The following is a 13069-nucleotide window of genomic DNA, read 5'->3' on the forward strand; positions in this document are numbered from 1 at the left end:
AATAAAGCATATGCGGTTTTGAAACCTAAACAAAATCATTCCCTTCATGTGTTTTGTTAATCCTTAAATTTTAAGGCGCCATGGCATTGACCATTTTCTAAAAAAGAACAACTTTGGCTCTCTCTATTTTACTGTAGTTTAGTCATATTAGTTACTAAGCTAGTGTCATGACTTGGGGCAGGAAGCAGACCCAGACGCAGGACAGCAAAAACACAACAGGGTTTAATAACGAAAAACACTAAACAGGACACGGACTGAAGACAGGACAAGACGACAGAAGATTCCGCCGCACTAGGACCCAGCAGGATAGCAGCTCGGACCGGTTATCGTGGGAGTTTTTTGTTTTGTTTTTTTTTTTCTCCCCCGGACTTTGCGGGTTTTGGTGACATCGGTCCGCATTTTTCAGTGAGGGATGCCGATCCGCATCCGGTTTCTTCGCGGGGGCGCTGCCTCACTTCCAGGTTGCGGGCCATGTCACCAGCCCGAGTTTTGTTTTGTTTTTTCGGTGTCCTGTGACATCGCCCCGCATTTGTCCGGTGGGGGAGTCGCTTCATGTTTTGTTTCCGTGGAGGACGTCGCCCCACTTCCTGTTCGTGGGGAGTGTTGCAGGCCCGTATTTTTTGGATTTTCTGTTTTGTGGAGAATTTTTTTCCCCTGCCCTCCCTCCCCTTTTCCTGGTTCCCGAGAGTGGGGTCTGGCCGCGGTGCGTTGGGGTTGTGCTCGGCCCTCCTGTTCAGCTGTGGACGTCGCTCGGCCCTCCTGTTCGGCTGTGGACATCGCTCGGCCCTCCTGTTCGGCTGTGGACGTCGCTCTGCCCTCCAGCTCGGCTGTGGACGTCGCTCGGCCCTCTCTGGCTGCGCTGCCGTGTGCCTTGCTCCCCCCACCTGCCTTCGCCATGTGCCTCGCCCCCCCTCCTGGACCTTGTCGGGATTTGGCGCGTTGGGAGCCGCGCATTTTGGGGGGGGGGGGGGGGGGCTGTGGACTTTGGTCACGTGCAGTTGTTTGTTTACGTTTCTCGTCACGTGTCTGCCCCGCCTTCGTTTGCTCCTCCCTGTCACCACACCTGCTCCTCATTGTGTCATCATTGTTTTGTATTTAAGTGTGCCGCGTTGCTGACGGCAGCGCAAAATCTACTGTTGTCTTTGTCCTGTCTCTAGTCCGTGTCGTGTTTCGTGTTCCTCTGTTATTAAACCCTGTTTTATTTTGCTATCCTGCGTCTGGGTCCGCTTCCTGCCCCGTGCTGTGACAGCTAGATTTTTCTTTCCTAAGATTTTCTGGATTTTTACCTAGTTAGGAGTCATCTGGGGAGAAAGTGAGCATTTAGCACAGTGTTCTCCATTTGAGAGGTAATTAATTTCAGTCAGATTGCTTGTCTCTCTGGCTGACATTTTAAACAGCGACATTGATGCCAGATGCATATGGATTAACACTAAAGCTGAAACGCCAGCCGTTTGTTAGTCCTTATTATCTCGTGAAAACACAGTGACCTACCCAAATACCCATGCTGTATGAGAGGCAGGCTTCAGAGACAGCAGAAGAGCTATTCTATTTTACATTCCTTGGTTATTATTCTTATCAATAATTTGTCTTATCAATTTGGGAACCCAGCTAACTATAATTGCAGGTAAAGAATCTTTACATGTCCAGTCACCAATCAATCATGACATTAAAACCAATAACAGGTGACCTAAATACCACCGACTATCTCATTATAGTGGTACCTGTCTAGAGGTGTGATGTATTAGGTAGCAAGTGAAAAGTCGGTTAACGAATTTGATGTGTTGGAAGCAGGAAAAATGGCCATAAATAAGGATCTGAGTGACTTTAAGTGACACTGCAATCATTGGGGTGGTATTTCTGTGCTGTGTCAGAGATGCTATCTCTAATATGATTGGTCACAAAAAAGAAATGCGCTACACAAACATCTCCTCGCTCCACGATCTCTCTCCAAAACCAGTGCTGTCTGCACTTGGCTCTGACGAGGTAGGGCATACATGTGGGTGCAGTGACAGAGCAGCTCCCTCAATCCACTGCATTTGAGGAACTGATGCTGTGTCCAAGCTTCACTTGGCTTTGTATTGGTATTCTAATAGCATCAATACCATGATGCAGCACCGAGTTCCCTCAAAAGGCAATGTCTCAGGCTGCATATGTAACCGGTTCCTATACAGTATACATATGTAACATGAAAAAGGGAATATGTTGTGTCACTTTGCTACTACTTAAAATACTTCTACTAAAATAGTATCGGCGTGCTTCCACAAGTCGTCATCGGGAGATTTTCCTCTCCACTATCATCTTTGGCTTGCACATTGGGAATATATTTATTCTTAGTGCAAAGAGTTGCTCCTAGGAATTCTAAGAAAATTCCATTTAGTTTCCCCTTATTAGTTAAAGATGAAAGTTATCCATAAAGCAAAAAGTGTTAGGAGTAGTGAGGAGGACTTTTAAGAGCTTTCTTTAGCAGAGAAGAAAATAGCCAAAGAAGAAATGTACTGTATATTTAATGTTTATAAGTGTGTATGTAATATTAGTTAGTGAGTTAATAAGATGCTATAGAAAAGACTTGTAGGGATTATTTTTGTGACAGATCACAAGCTTTTGATACAGCACAGAAAAGACATACGCACACTGTCTCAAATATCTTAACATAGAGACAAAGTAAAGGCTTATAATAGACCATATATTAAAAGCACTTCTACAGTATATGATCCTGCATTATATACTATATACTGTGCCATTATATACTATACTGCATTTTGATGCCTTGTACTTGTACATGTGTAATGACAATAAAGTTGAATCTAATCTAATATACAGTATAAATTGGACAACCAATCACAGTCTTCCAGAGAACGTGTCATACCTAGCAATGGGGTCAGCCCTGCCTGCTTTCTAAGATAAAAGTTTTCAAATTTGATCTGTTTAGCAAGAATGGCACATCACGTAGTCCTGAGTTTCACCAGTGTACACATTCTTTAATCATGACTATTCCACTATTTATGAAAGAGTGCATTAAACTCATGTTTTCCATGCCAAAACAATCGTGCCATTGTGCTAATATGGGCAGTGGTGGCTTACGTGGTTAAAGCTCTGGGTTGTTGATCAGAGGATCAGGGTTCAAGCTGCCAATGTTGTGCCCCTAACCAAGGCCCTTAACCCTCTCTGGTCCAGGGCTAGTGTAACGTGGCTAACCCTGTGTTCTGACCCCAACTTCCAAAGTTGGGATATTTGAAGAAAAGAATTTCACTATGCTGTAAGGTATATGTGAAATAAGGGCTTCTCTCCTAATAGAAACACAAAGCTTTGACTAATCTTCTGTCAAACATCTAGCAGTTTATGAAGCAAATATGAAATATAGGAACCACCAAGCATCTCATTTAAGCGATCACAAGATACTTAACAGCAGCTTTCATAGCAGCTTCTCAGCCAGGTAGCATTTTGATTCAGTCAGTCTGTTCCATTTGTGGGATTCAATCAAAATGTGGATAAAAAATATGCTCTCGATGGAACAAAAACACACACAGATGCGTTCTGCTGGAACAGACATGTTGCAGAACAACATGTGCTCCAAGTGTGTAGTGCTGTGAGCGTAATATCTTGGTAGTACAACGGAACAATTAAGAACAATGTGGAAAAAATCGGGTATTTAGAGGACTTAGTTCTCACAGAAATGTTAAACTTAGAAAAGTTTAAAATAAATTGTTTTCTTGAAACAAAACTGACCTTAAATTTAAATTATGTAAAAAAAAAAAAAATAATAAATAAATTTTTTTTTTAATTAAAGACAGAGTTTTGGTTACTTTTCATTTTTTATTTCATTAAAGCAAATAATTAATTAAAAAATAAAAGCTTTGCACATTCTGTATTAATTTTTGAGCCTTTTAGTATTCTAACATATACGTATAAGGTAGTTTATTTTGTATGACATGGTGATCAGAGCACCAAATATAAAACTCTGGATAAATGGCCTCTAGATAATGATTAGTGTGAAAGTAATGAGAGCCACATTAACACACACAAGTTACTGATTGTTGGCATCCTGTGAAATATTTCGGCGGATGTCAGCATAAAGCCAGACAGAGTGAGATGTAGGAAACAGCAACATGCACACAGTAGAACAAAATCAGCAATTCTGTATCAATCCCTACCACTTCAGTCCTCAGTCAGGAGACATGCACAAGGTGCTTTTGTAATGGAGCTAAGTGAATGTCTTTCTGAAAGCAGACTTGTCTAGTTGTCTGCATTTCGACATATAGCTCGGCTTAAAGGGTAATAGCAGTATAGCACTGCATAAAGGTTTCCACACCAGGAGTTAGATGTAATGATCATGGAAATGCAATACTGTTAAGGGATTAATGTGCACTTTAAGGCTAAAAGCTCTGCTTCCCCTGTGAAAGACCTGCTGCCTGTCCGTTTCAATTTGTGTTCTTCAGAGCTCAGAATTCTTCCAGATCCCTGCAGTGTTGCATGTAGCGGTGGGGATGTGGTCAAGCCGTTGGCTGTGGAAGGACAGAGGAGGCACCGGTACTGTATGTAACAACTGATGTTCTGTAATTACCCATGTGTAATTAACAACAGCCTAGTTATTTGTTTGTTTGTTTTTTTCCAATAGAGGCTACAGTATAAACCATAGAGAGATGGAGTGGGTGGAACCACACACTCGTTAATTAAACTTCAGTTTGCATTTGAGCATCAGACTTGAAACGAACTGCTTGGTGTTTGTGCAGATTAAGTAAAGGTACAAATTAAATAACCCCAAAATCTCCAGGATCCTCCTTTCCAAATACCAGGGTCCTACAATAGTTAGGGTTAGGATTAGGGTTAGAGGTCTTGAAACAATTAAGTTGCCTTTCACATTCATGTCAGATCATTTCAATTTTGTTTGTATAGCGCTTTTATTCAATTCAAGTTTATTTGTATAGCGCTTTTTACAATAGACATTGTCTCAAAGCAGCTTTACAGAACATAAACACATAGCAGAAGGTAAACATAATTAATGATAAAGGAAATAACGAATAATAAAAGAAATAAGAATTAACAGAATAAAAATTCTAGATTATTATTAGATGTATATAGTTCACAGTGTGTTTGTATTTATTCCCCTATGAGCAAGTCTGAGGTGACTCAGGCAGCAGTGGCAAGGAAAAACTCCCTTAAATTGGTAAAGGAAGAAACCTTGAGAGGAACCGGACTCAAGGGGGAACCCATCCTCATATGGGTGACACTGGGGGTGTGATTGTAATATACAGTCAGTTAAATGTTGTATTGGTGTAAATACTTTTAACAAGTGACATTGACAAATGGGCCACAAATGGTCACACATCCAAACATTCATTTGGAGACATACCCCAGACAACCCGGACAGGTGTGATTTACAGCCTGATTACTCAGGTGATTACTCAAAATTCAGCTTTCAAAGGTCATGATACTGAGCAGAGCAAAAGCATTCTTCCTCATACAATCTCCCATATCATCTAAATGAACAACAGCTGCTAAATTAGGACACAGAGAGCCAGGATACCAGCAGAGCCTGATTCTCTCAAGTCAATGAACAAAAAGATCAGGGTCTGCTGGAGATGGTGTTCAATTATTCATGGCTTTTTTGTGTGCGAGTTGCTATGAACAGATCTCTCTCTCTCTCACTTTCTCTCTGTCTATCTCTCGCAGTGTTTTCCTTTCATCCAGATACATCTCTGCTCTCTAACTGACAGACCGACACAAATATGAATTTAAATAAAACGAGTAAATAAAATGCCGTTAAGGAACTTTAACATTCTACCTGCATTTTGTTGAATTATTCAGCAAAAAATAATCCAATTAGTTCTAAACAAAAAATCTCAAGAGGATCAATTAATATCAACATTAAGCAGATTTGTTTTAGATGGACACTTTCGTACCAGTCCACAGTTCATCATAGAAGTGTCCTATTTCCCTGAACCTGATTATGTGGAGGCATGGTACAAGGGTTATTGTGTGTCTCATATGGTGCTAACTTCTTCTGCTTGTAACGATGCTCTAGAATCAATGGCATGAACTTGAAAGACCACAAATGTATCATCAGTCAGCCATTATCTTATCTCTTATCTCAGCCCCCTGGCATTACATCATGATCTAATGCTGGACATTGGAGTAGATTTTTTATACCATGGAAGATGTATCGGAAAAAAGGTACAGCAACTGTATATGGCAGTGTTATAACAGTGAGTCAGTAATTAATCACTCTTTGAGACAGGGAACATGGTTAATTGCTCTCTTTTAATTAGGCAATTCGTTCGTACAGCCTCTAACAGGCAAGATTAGCAACTACAGAACTATCTCTGGAGGCACAAGTCAGACACAGAAGGTAAGACATGTCTAATATGCTACTTGCTATCCCATGCAAACCTCTTTCATGGACCCTAAAAAATAACAACATGCTGCTTAGTACATTAAACAAAGTTAGCAAAACACGCTAATGATTTAAACAACTGGAATCTGAGCTGTTGCTTGGTAGCACTGACTGGGACTGATCATGCAAGGTTTAACCCCAGCATAGATTAATAATCCACTTCGTTCACATTTATTACCCGTTATAGTCAGTAACATGCCTACTGTTGATGGGCAGTGGAAAGTCATTGAAGACTAAAAGATATTAGAATAATAAAACTAGGGGGTGTGCCATTGTGTAATCATCTAACAAGACCGATTGTCTATAGGAATCTACAGAGCTGGGCTTGTAAGCATTAGCCCATAGCCTTGCTTCCTACCATTCTGTGATGGTGCTGTTGCACTCTTTAACATGTTAACCACTAATATGCTGATAAATGATGCCTTGTAGTGAATTCCCATTTACACCTTCAAACAGCCAAAAAGAGAAGTAAATGTTTTTAAATGGGCCAAATTAACACTTCAAAAATCTACAGTATATCCAGATCCGTAAATCAAGTAGACGTTGCGTTAAAGTGGTTACATTAATCTTGGCAAAGAAATGTAATAATAAATAAAAACACTAGATAATCAGTGTTTGAATTGAAACTTATATACTCAGTGCTGCAGTTTGAATAAGTGTAGTGCTAGGATTCCAATAGGAGGCAGAATCTTCTGTCTATCCAACATGAAGAGCAACTTCATATTCCAATTATTTGAAGTTTGAAACTTAGAGTGCAATATTGTTATCATCGTAATAATCATGCTGCATATTTATTGTTCATATCCATTAAGGTTACTGCTTTCCAGATGGTGCTATAGACACCTGAGCTAGGGTCAACTGTGGGAGAAAATAAGTCAATAAAAAGTTTTTATTGAAAATTAAAATTATAAAATAAAAGTGCTCTGGCATTCGCCACGATATACAGTACAGTATAATTGCTTTCTAGCTTTCCAGAGTGTATCACAGACAGCAGTCCAGTACAGCAGCTGAGCGACCATCTGCGGACAGACGTAATGATCACACTTTATTATTATTGCTGCTGTTGGAACTATTATAATTATGTTACGGCTGTTGTTGTTGTTATTATTATTATTTTAGTATGCTATTTTATTATGTCATTGTTTTTAATAACATGTTAACAAGGCTCCACTGGAAACGAGAACATGGACTTTTATTTTTTTTAGCCGGACTTTTCTGTTTAATGCAATATAGGAGTAAATGTAAATCTTAAACAGAAAAAATGTTCTAAATACTTTAAAAGAATTACAACACAACATTCTACAAATTGTAAACAAAATCCAAAATGTAACGCTTTTATTAGGTAGAAGAATGAAATACAGTGGCAGACGTAATTGAGACAAATCTACATTAATGCTTACGGTATTAATAAAGCTGAAAATGGAAATTCTGCACCTTCCATAACCTACAAAAAAAGGTTAAAAATTATTTTCCTATCTAGGTATTGAACTACATTCTACAATCCACAATATAGTGTAGCGGTGACTATTTCTGGAGGTATTTTAGAAATGATAAAAGGAAGAGTGGAATAGATTTAGATGAATGTAGCTCTTTGCATGCTGCTCTTCAAGGGGAAGAAATGGCTTAGCTGTGTTTTTCATGATGACACTTCTTCCTTCAATAGATTTCTTTTAAAAGAGTGAATGCTCTCTGCTCTCATGGCTAAATTTATCTGGTCAGAGCAACATGCCATGTCAGTTTAAATCCATGAAAACTGATGGAGGTCTTGCCTTAGCCAGTCTTAGTTGTTTTTATTGAGCAATCCATTTGAAGTCCATTAGAAAATGGCATATTCTTGATTCGAGGGTTGCTTGGAGTAAAATAAGAGGATCTAGAGGGTCATCTGAGATCCTTCTTTACGAAGGTAAAGGATGTAGGAACCTACAACTTATAATTCAGTATCATAATTGATTTAGTTATGTCATATATAGACCCTTTAAGTTTTACACAAGAACGTTGGTATAGAATAATGATCCTTATTTAACCCTTTGTACCAGTGCACCAGCGTTCCAGTTTGCTGACAGAATGGAAAAGGATCTAAATCGGTATAAAGAAATGAATGATTTTCTCGCTGTGAGTCTGATCTAAAATGAGTCAGGACTCTTTTGGATTTCAGTGTGAGACATGTTTGTCCCTCTGTTGATAACCTTACACTGAATTTTACTGGCTGAAGATAACACCTTCAAACTGTAAGACGCATATGATTAAGCCCTTGGGGCATCAGAGAGCAGAAATGAGTTCGGTATCACAATTTTCTCATGATATCACCACCAGTAAATTAAGTCGTGAGAACAAGAAAACAGCTTTTGTTATGCTAAATTAACATTTCTATGAAAATAAAGCCCCTAGTAGGCTAGGTAAAAACAGAAAAACTTCTAAACACTTATAACCATTGAATGTCTACTCCATATTATCCACCACTCTATGGTGAGACATGAAAAAGGGAGAAGAAGGTTATTTTATTTTGGTCTCTAAGGTATAAATACCCTCATGTTCGATGTTCCTGTTCTGTTTCCTGTTTCCCCTGCTGTGTATCTTTAAGTAATGCTATAAATATACGAGTAAACATCTACCTGAGCCACTAGATGCTGATTCAGGATGATGTAGCAACAGAGCAGAGACAAAATAACACAGATACTACTCAGTATAATACAGTACTCAGTATCAGACAGTACACTGACATGTGTAACCGAAATGCAGAACAATTTGAGTCCAAAGTGGTGTAAAATGTGGTATAGCTCTTTTATGTCTTTCTGATTAGCCATATTAATGTATTTCTTACTGTCCTATTCCTTAACCTATTTCTATTGTCATAAATGCTATCATAACAACCTTTGTTTCTGTAAGACTACAATGAACTCTGTTTAAATGTGCAGATTGAAATAAATGATAAAATGTGATTAAATGTGCATTTATGGAGCTCAGTTCTTATCATTATTACTTGAACTTACTAGCTATTTTTGGAATATTTGTTTTCTTTCAGGACAGAATCGAGTGTGTATTTCCACTCGTTTTTTATTTTTTTATTTTTTACTAATGTTCATTTAAAGGAGCAGAATTGCCATCTTGGAAAGCATATTCTATGTGTCCCCTGTGGGTGCTATGCCTCTGTCTGCTCACATTTTATCCTCCTCTTCCTTTCTCCTCTTCTCCCTCCCTCCCTCCCTCCCTCCCACTCAATCCCTCTCAGCTCCTCCTTCTACCTTGCACTATCCTGGAAGCCCAACCTTTCATTTCCCTCCCTTTCCATTCTCTCTCTCTCTCTCTCTCTCTCTCTCTCTCTCTCTCTCTCTCTCTCTCTCTCTCTCTCTCACACACACACACACACACACACACACACACACACACACACACACACACACACACACACACACACACACACTCTCTCTCTCACTCTGCCTCTCCCCGTACTGACTACATGCTGTATGTGTGTCAGTTTGTGCACGTTTTGCTTGCTTTATGTTGCCTGCTCACACCAACTGGATTTCTGAAATGTGTGGACACAGATAACAACCATCTTGTATTACTTTCTCGATTTATATATCTGTTTATCAGTGATTACGTCTATGACCTGGCAGATTTTGCTCTAATGGCATCTCCAGTCATATTGCTGCTTGCCGGATTTAAGTAGCCCGCTTGGATACAGAAGCACATCAATACCAACAGCTCTGCAGTAGTTGCTGGTAAGACTCTTTCTTTTGATTTTGATGAACACTTGGTGACTTGGTAAAATCTGTAAGCACTGCATTGATACACAAGACACAGAATTAAGGTGACAGGCGGTATACATTACAGATATTGACAAATGACCTGGATCTTGTTAAGCTGTGCAGTTAACATCTTCTCTACAGTTAATATATCAGTACGAATCAGAATATCAATGGAGTAATTGGTTTCTGTGAGAAACAACAAATTTCTGTAATTTTATGAGGAACTTGAGCAAGTTTTATACAACTTTGGTGTATAAACATTTTTCAGACCACGTTCTTTTATAAAGATCTTTACAATTGTTAAAATTTTGGCAATATAGATGGAAATAATATTTTTTTTTAAATCTTTTAATTTTTTTATAAAGTACCCCCCAACTAACTGTTAAAACCTCTGCCAAGGCAAAAGTAGCTATATAGAGTAATAATTTATTATTAATTTTTATATTGTGGTATAGTTTCGAACCATTATGTTAATTCACTCTGATCAAAACAAGGCACTTTATTAATGGAAAATATTTTATTTTATTTATTTTTAAAAAATCAATCAAAATATAAAGTACATGGGCAAGGATTTGACGTAAGTAATTGAAGTGGCTCGAGCTTCGTCGTGTTGGATGGGTAACATTTATGAACAGCAAATGTTAATCCATTCTGCACATGATCTATGGATTGAGATTTGGGATTTAACTGGGTCACTCCAGGGCTTGATCCATTTTGGTTTAATCCACTCCATTGAAGCTTTTACTTTAAGTTTTACGTCATTGTCCTGTTGGAAGACCAACTGTCTTCTTTTGCATATTGCAGCTCATTTTTCTCCAGGAATTCTTCTGTCCATAACGTAGTAGATTAAAACTTTTCAGTCACTGCTACACTGATGACATCTCTGCGCTGGTGTTTTCTGTGTGATATTAGATTTCTTTCAAACATCGCTGTTTGTGATTTAGCACTGAGGCCCAGATCAGCTGTGTTCTCTTCTGCAATAATCCTCCTCCCAATTCTCGTGTCTTTCAAATATCTTTCAGAAATCTTCAGCAGGCGATTCTTCTTGTGCTTGTTTTATTTACCGTTTCTTCCAGCTTTGCCATATCCTTTCGTTTTGATGTAGTCCTCTTGATGTCCTCTTTGTGGCTGTTTTTATCTGTACGAGCGATTTTGCAAGACTGCTCTAAGACAAATATTCCCCCAGCTTTTTATAGTTTAATAGTTTTATGGAAATAATGGAAAATTTCTTCTAAAAAAAGTTTTATTTATTTTGAAATCGTATCTATGCATCCGTGCATGTTTTTCCCATTCCCATGTGGGATTTCTTAGGGTTTGTGTGTTCATGAGTTCCTACCAAAGAACATGCCACTCCTCACACCCAGTGTTCCTACAGTATGATAGGCTCCAAACCCACTGAGAAGGATAAAGTGTGTACTAAAAGACAAAGTTTTTATATCAGTATGCAGAGTACCACTGAAAGTTTTGGAACAGCAAGGCCGGTTCTTTTGTTTTTGCTTTACACTGAAGACTGAGACTGATGAATTTGAGATGATATACCAGAACGAAGCTTCCATTTCCTGGTTATTTATGTCTTGAAGTTTTGAACATCTTAAAACATTGCACCTTTTTTTTTTAAACCTGGGTTTCATCAGGGTTTTAGCAACCAGACATGGAACTGGCCAGCCAAGGAAACAACAGAAGTTGATGACAAAAACAATTGTGTGTGTGCTGTTAAGAAAAACCTTAAAACAACAGTCAGAGACATCACCAACACTCCACTGGTTGAAGAAAACATTGTTTGAGAACAGATACCACATACCACAATAATGCAAAACACTCCTTAGGATCAGGAGGCCATGTTGACATTCACAGATAAACCTCTAATAAAGGCCAACGTTTGGAGGATGTAAGGATTTGCTCATGATCGAAAACATACAAGCTCATCCGTCAATCATGGTGGAGGTAGCGTCATGGCTACTTCTGGAACAGACTCTATAATCCTAATCCTTATTTATTATGTAACTCATGATAGGAGCAGCAGATTGGATTCAGAAGTCTACAGAAACATTCTGTCTGCCAATTTACAGAGAAATGCATCTAATCTAATTGGGAGGAACTTCATCATGGACCAAGAAGTGAAAGTTTAAAGAAGTCAATCACCAGACTGTAATCCAGCTAATCAGCATCTCCTGAAGACGAAACAGAGGGGAGAAAGCCCTTCAAACTACAGCTTAAAATGGTGTGTGTGTGTGTGTGTGTGTGTGTGTGTGTGTGTGTGTGTGTGTGTGTGTGTGTGTGTGTGTGTGTGTGTGTGTGTGTGTGTTCGTGTTCATCATTGTATGTACGGAAGAACTTTCTCATTCTAAATCATTGGTATGTGTAAATCTTTAAAATTGCCAGATGTTCATTTCTTTTCAAACTGTATTCTGGATGGACATGAGGCAGGCAAAGCTAGTTTCATCACAGCTGGTGCAGGAAAACACACTGCTTTGAGTGTTAATGGCTTTGAGGGAGACAATTATATTATGCTGTTTTTGCCAACGCTTGGAAACTGCAGAGCGGTTAACCTAGTTTAGGCAAAAAAAAAAAAAAAAAGTTTTTTACTGTAAGGAACATCAATATTTATCACATTATTCATACAGGGCAGAAAGCACAATAAGACACTCAAGGTAAATGATATCAGTAGAAGCTATGATGAGCAGATCGAATGTTCGGATGATATGTAAGCGATGGGTCGCATTTTTATAATAGATGTATGTAGATCATAACAATGAGCAAGAAAATGATGACAAGTCCATTATTTCATTTATTTGTTCATCTTCAGTACCGTTATCTATGATTTACCGTAGTCTGGATCAGAACCTAGTGTGAAACAGATGTCCACCTTGGTATGGGATTCCAATCCATCATTTATTCATACACTCATTCATTGTGAATGTAAGAATAG

The 13069-nt window shown here is 38.6% G+C and overlaps 1 protein-coding gene across 2 annotated transcripts in view; it reads left to right on the top strand.

The window, feature by feature from the left end:
* Nucleotides 1-9815: 9815 nt before the first annotated feature.
* The window catches only part of lingo1a (leucine rich repeat and Ig domain containing 1a), a 115512-nt gene continuing 112258 nt past the window's right edge, over nucleotides 9816-13069 (top strand). For both annotated transcript variants that reach the window (XM_047820123.1, XM_047820120.1), the window contains exon 1: nucleotides 9816-10113. The gene's annotated coding sequence lies outside the window, so the exon portion shown is untranslated. The remainder of the gene's footprint in view (nucleotides 10114-13069) is intronic.

The sequence above is a fragment of the Tachysurus fulvidraco genome, chromosome 10 (genome assembly GCF_022655615.1).
Source record: "Tachysurus fulvidraco isolate hzauxx_2018 chromosome 10, HZAU_PFXX_2.0, whole genome shotgun sequence".
NCBI lineage: Eukaryota > Metazoa > Chordata > Actinopteri > Siluriformes > Bagridae > Tachysurus > Tachysurus fulvidraco.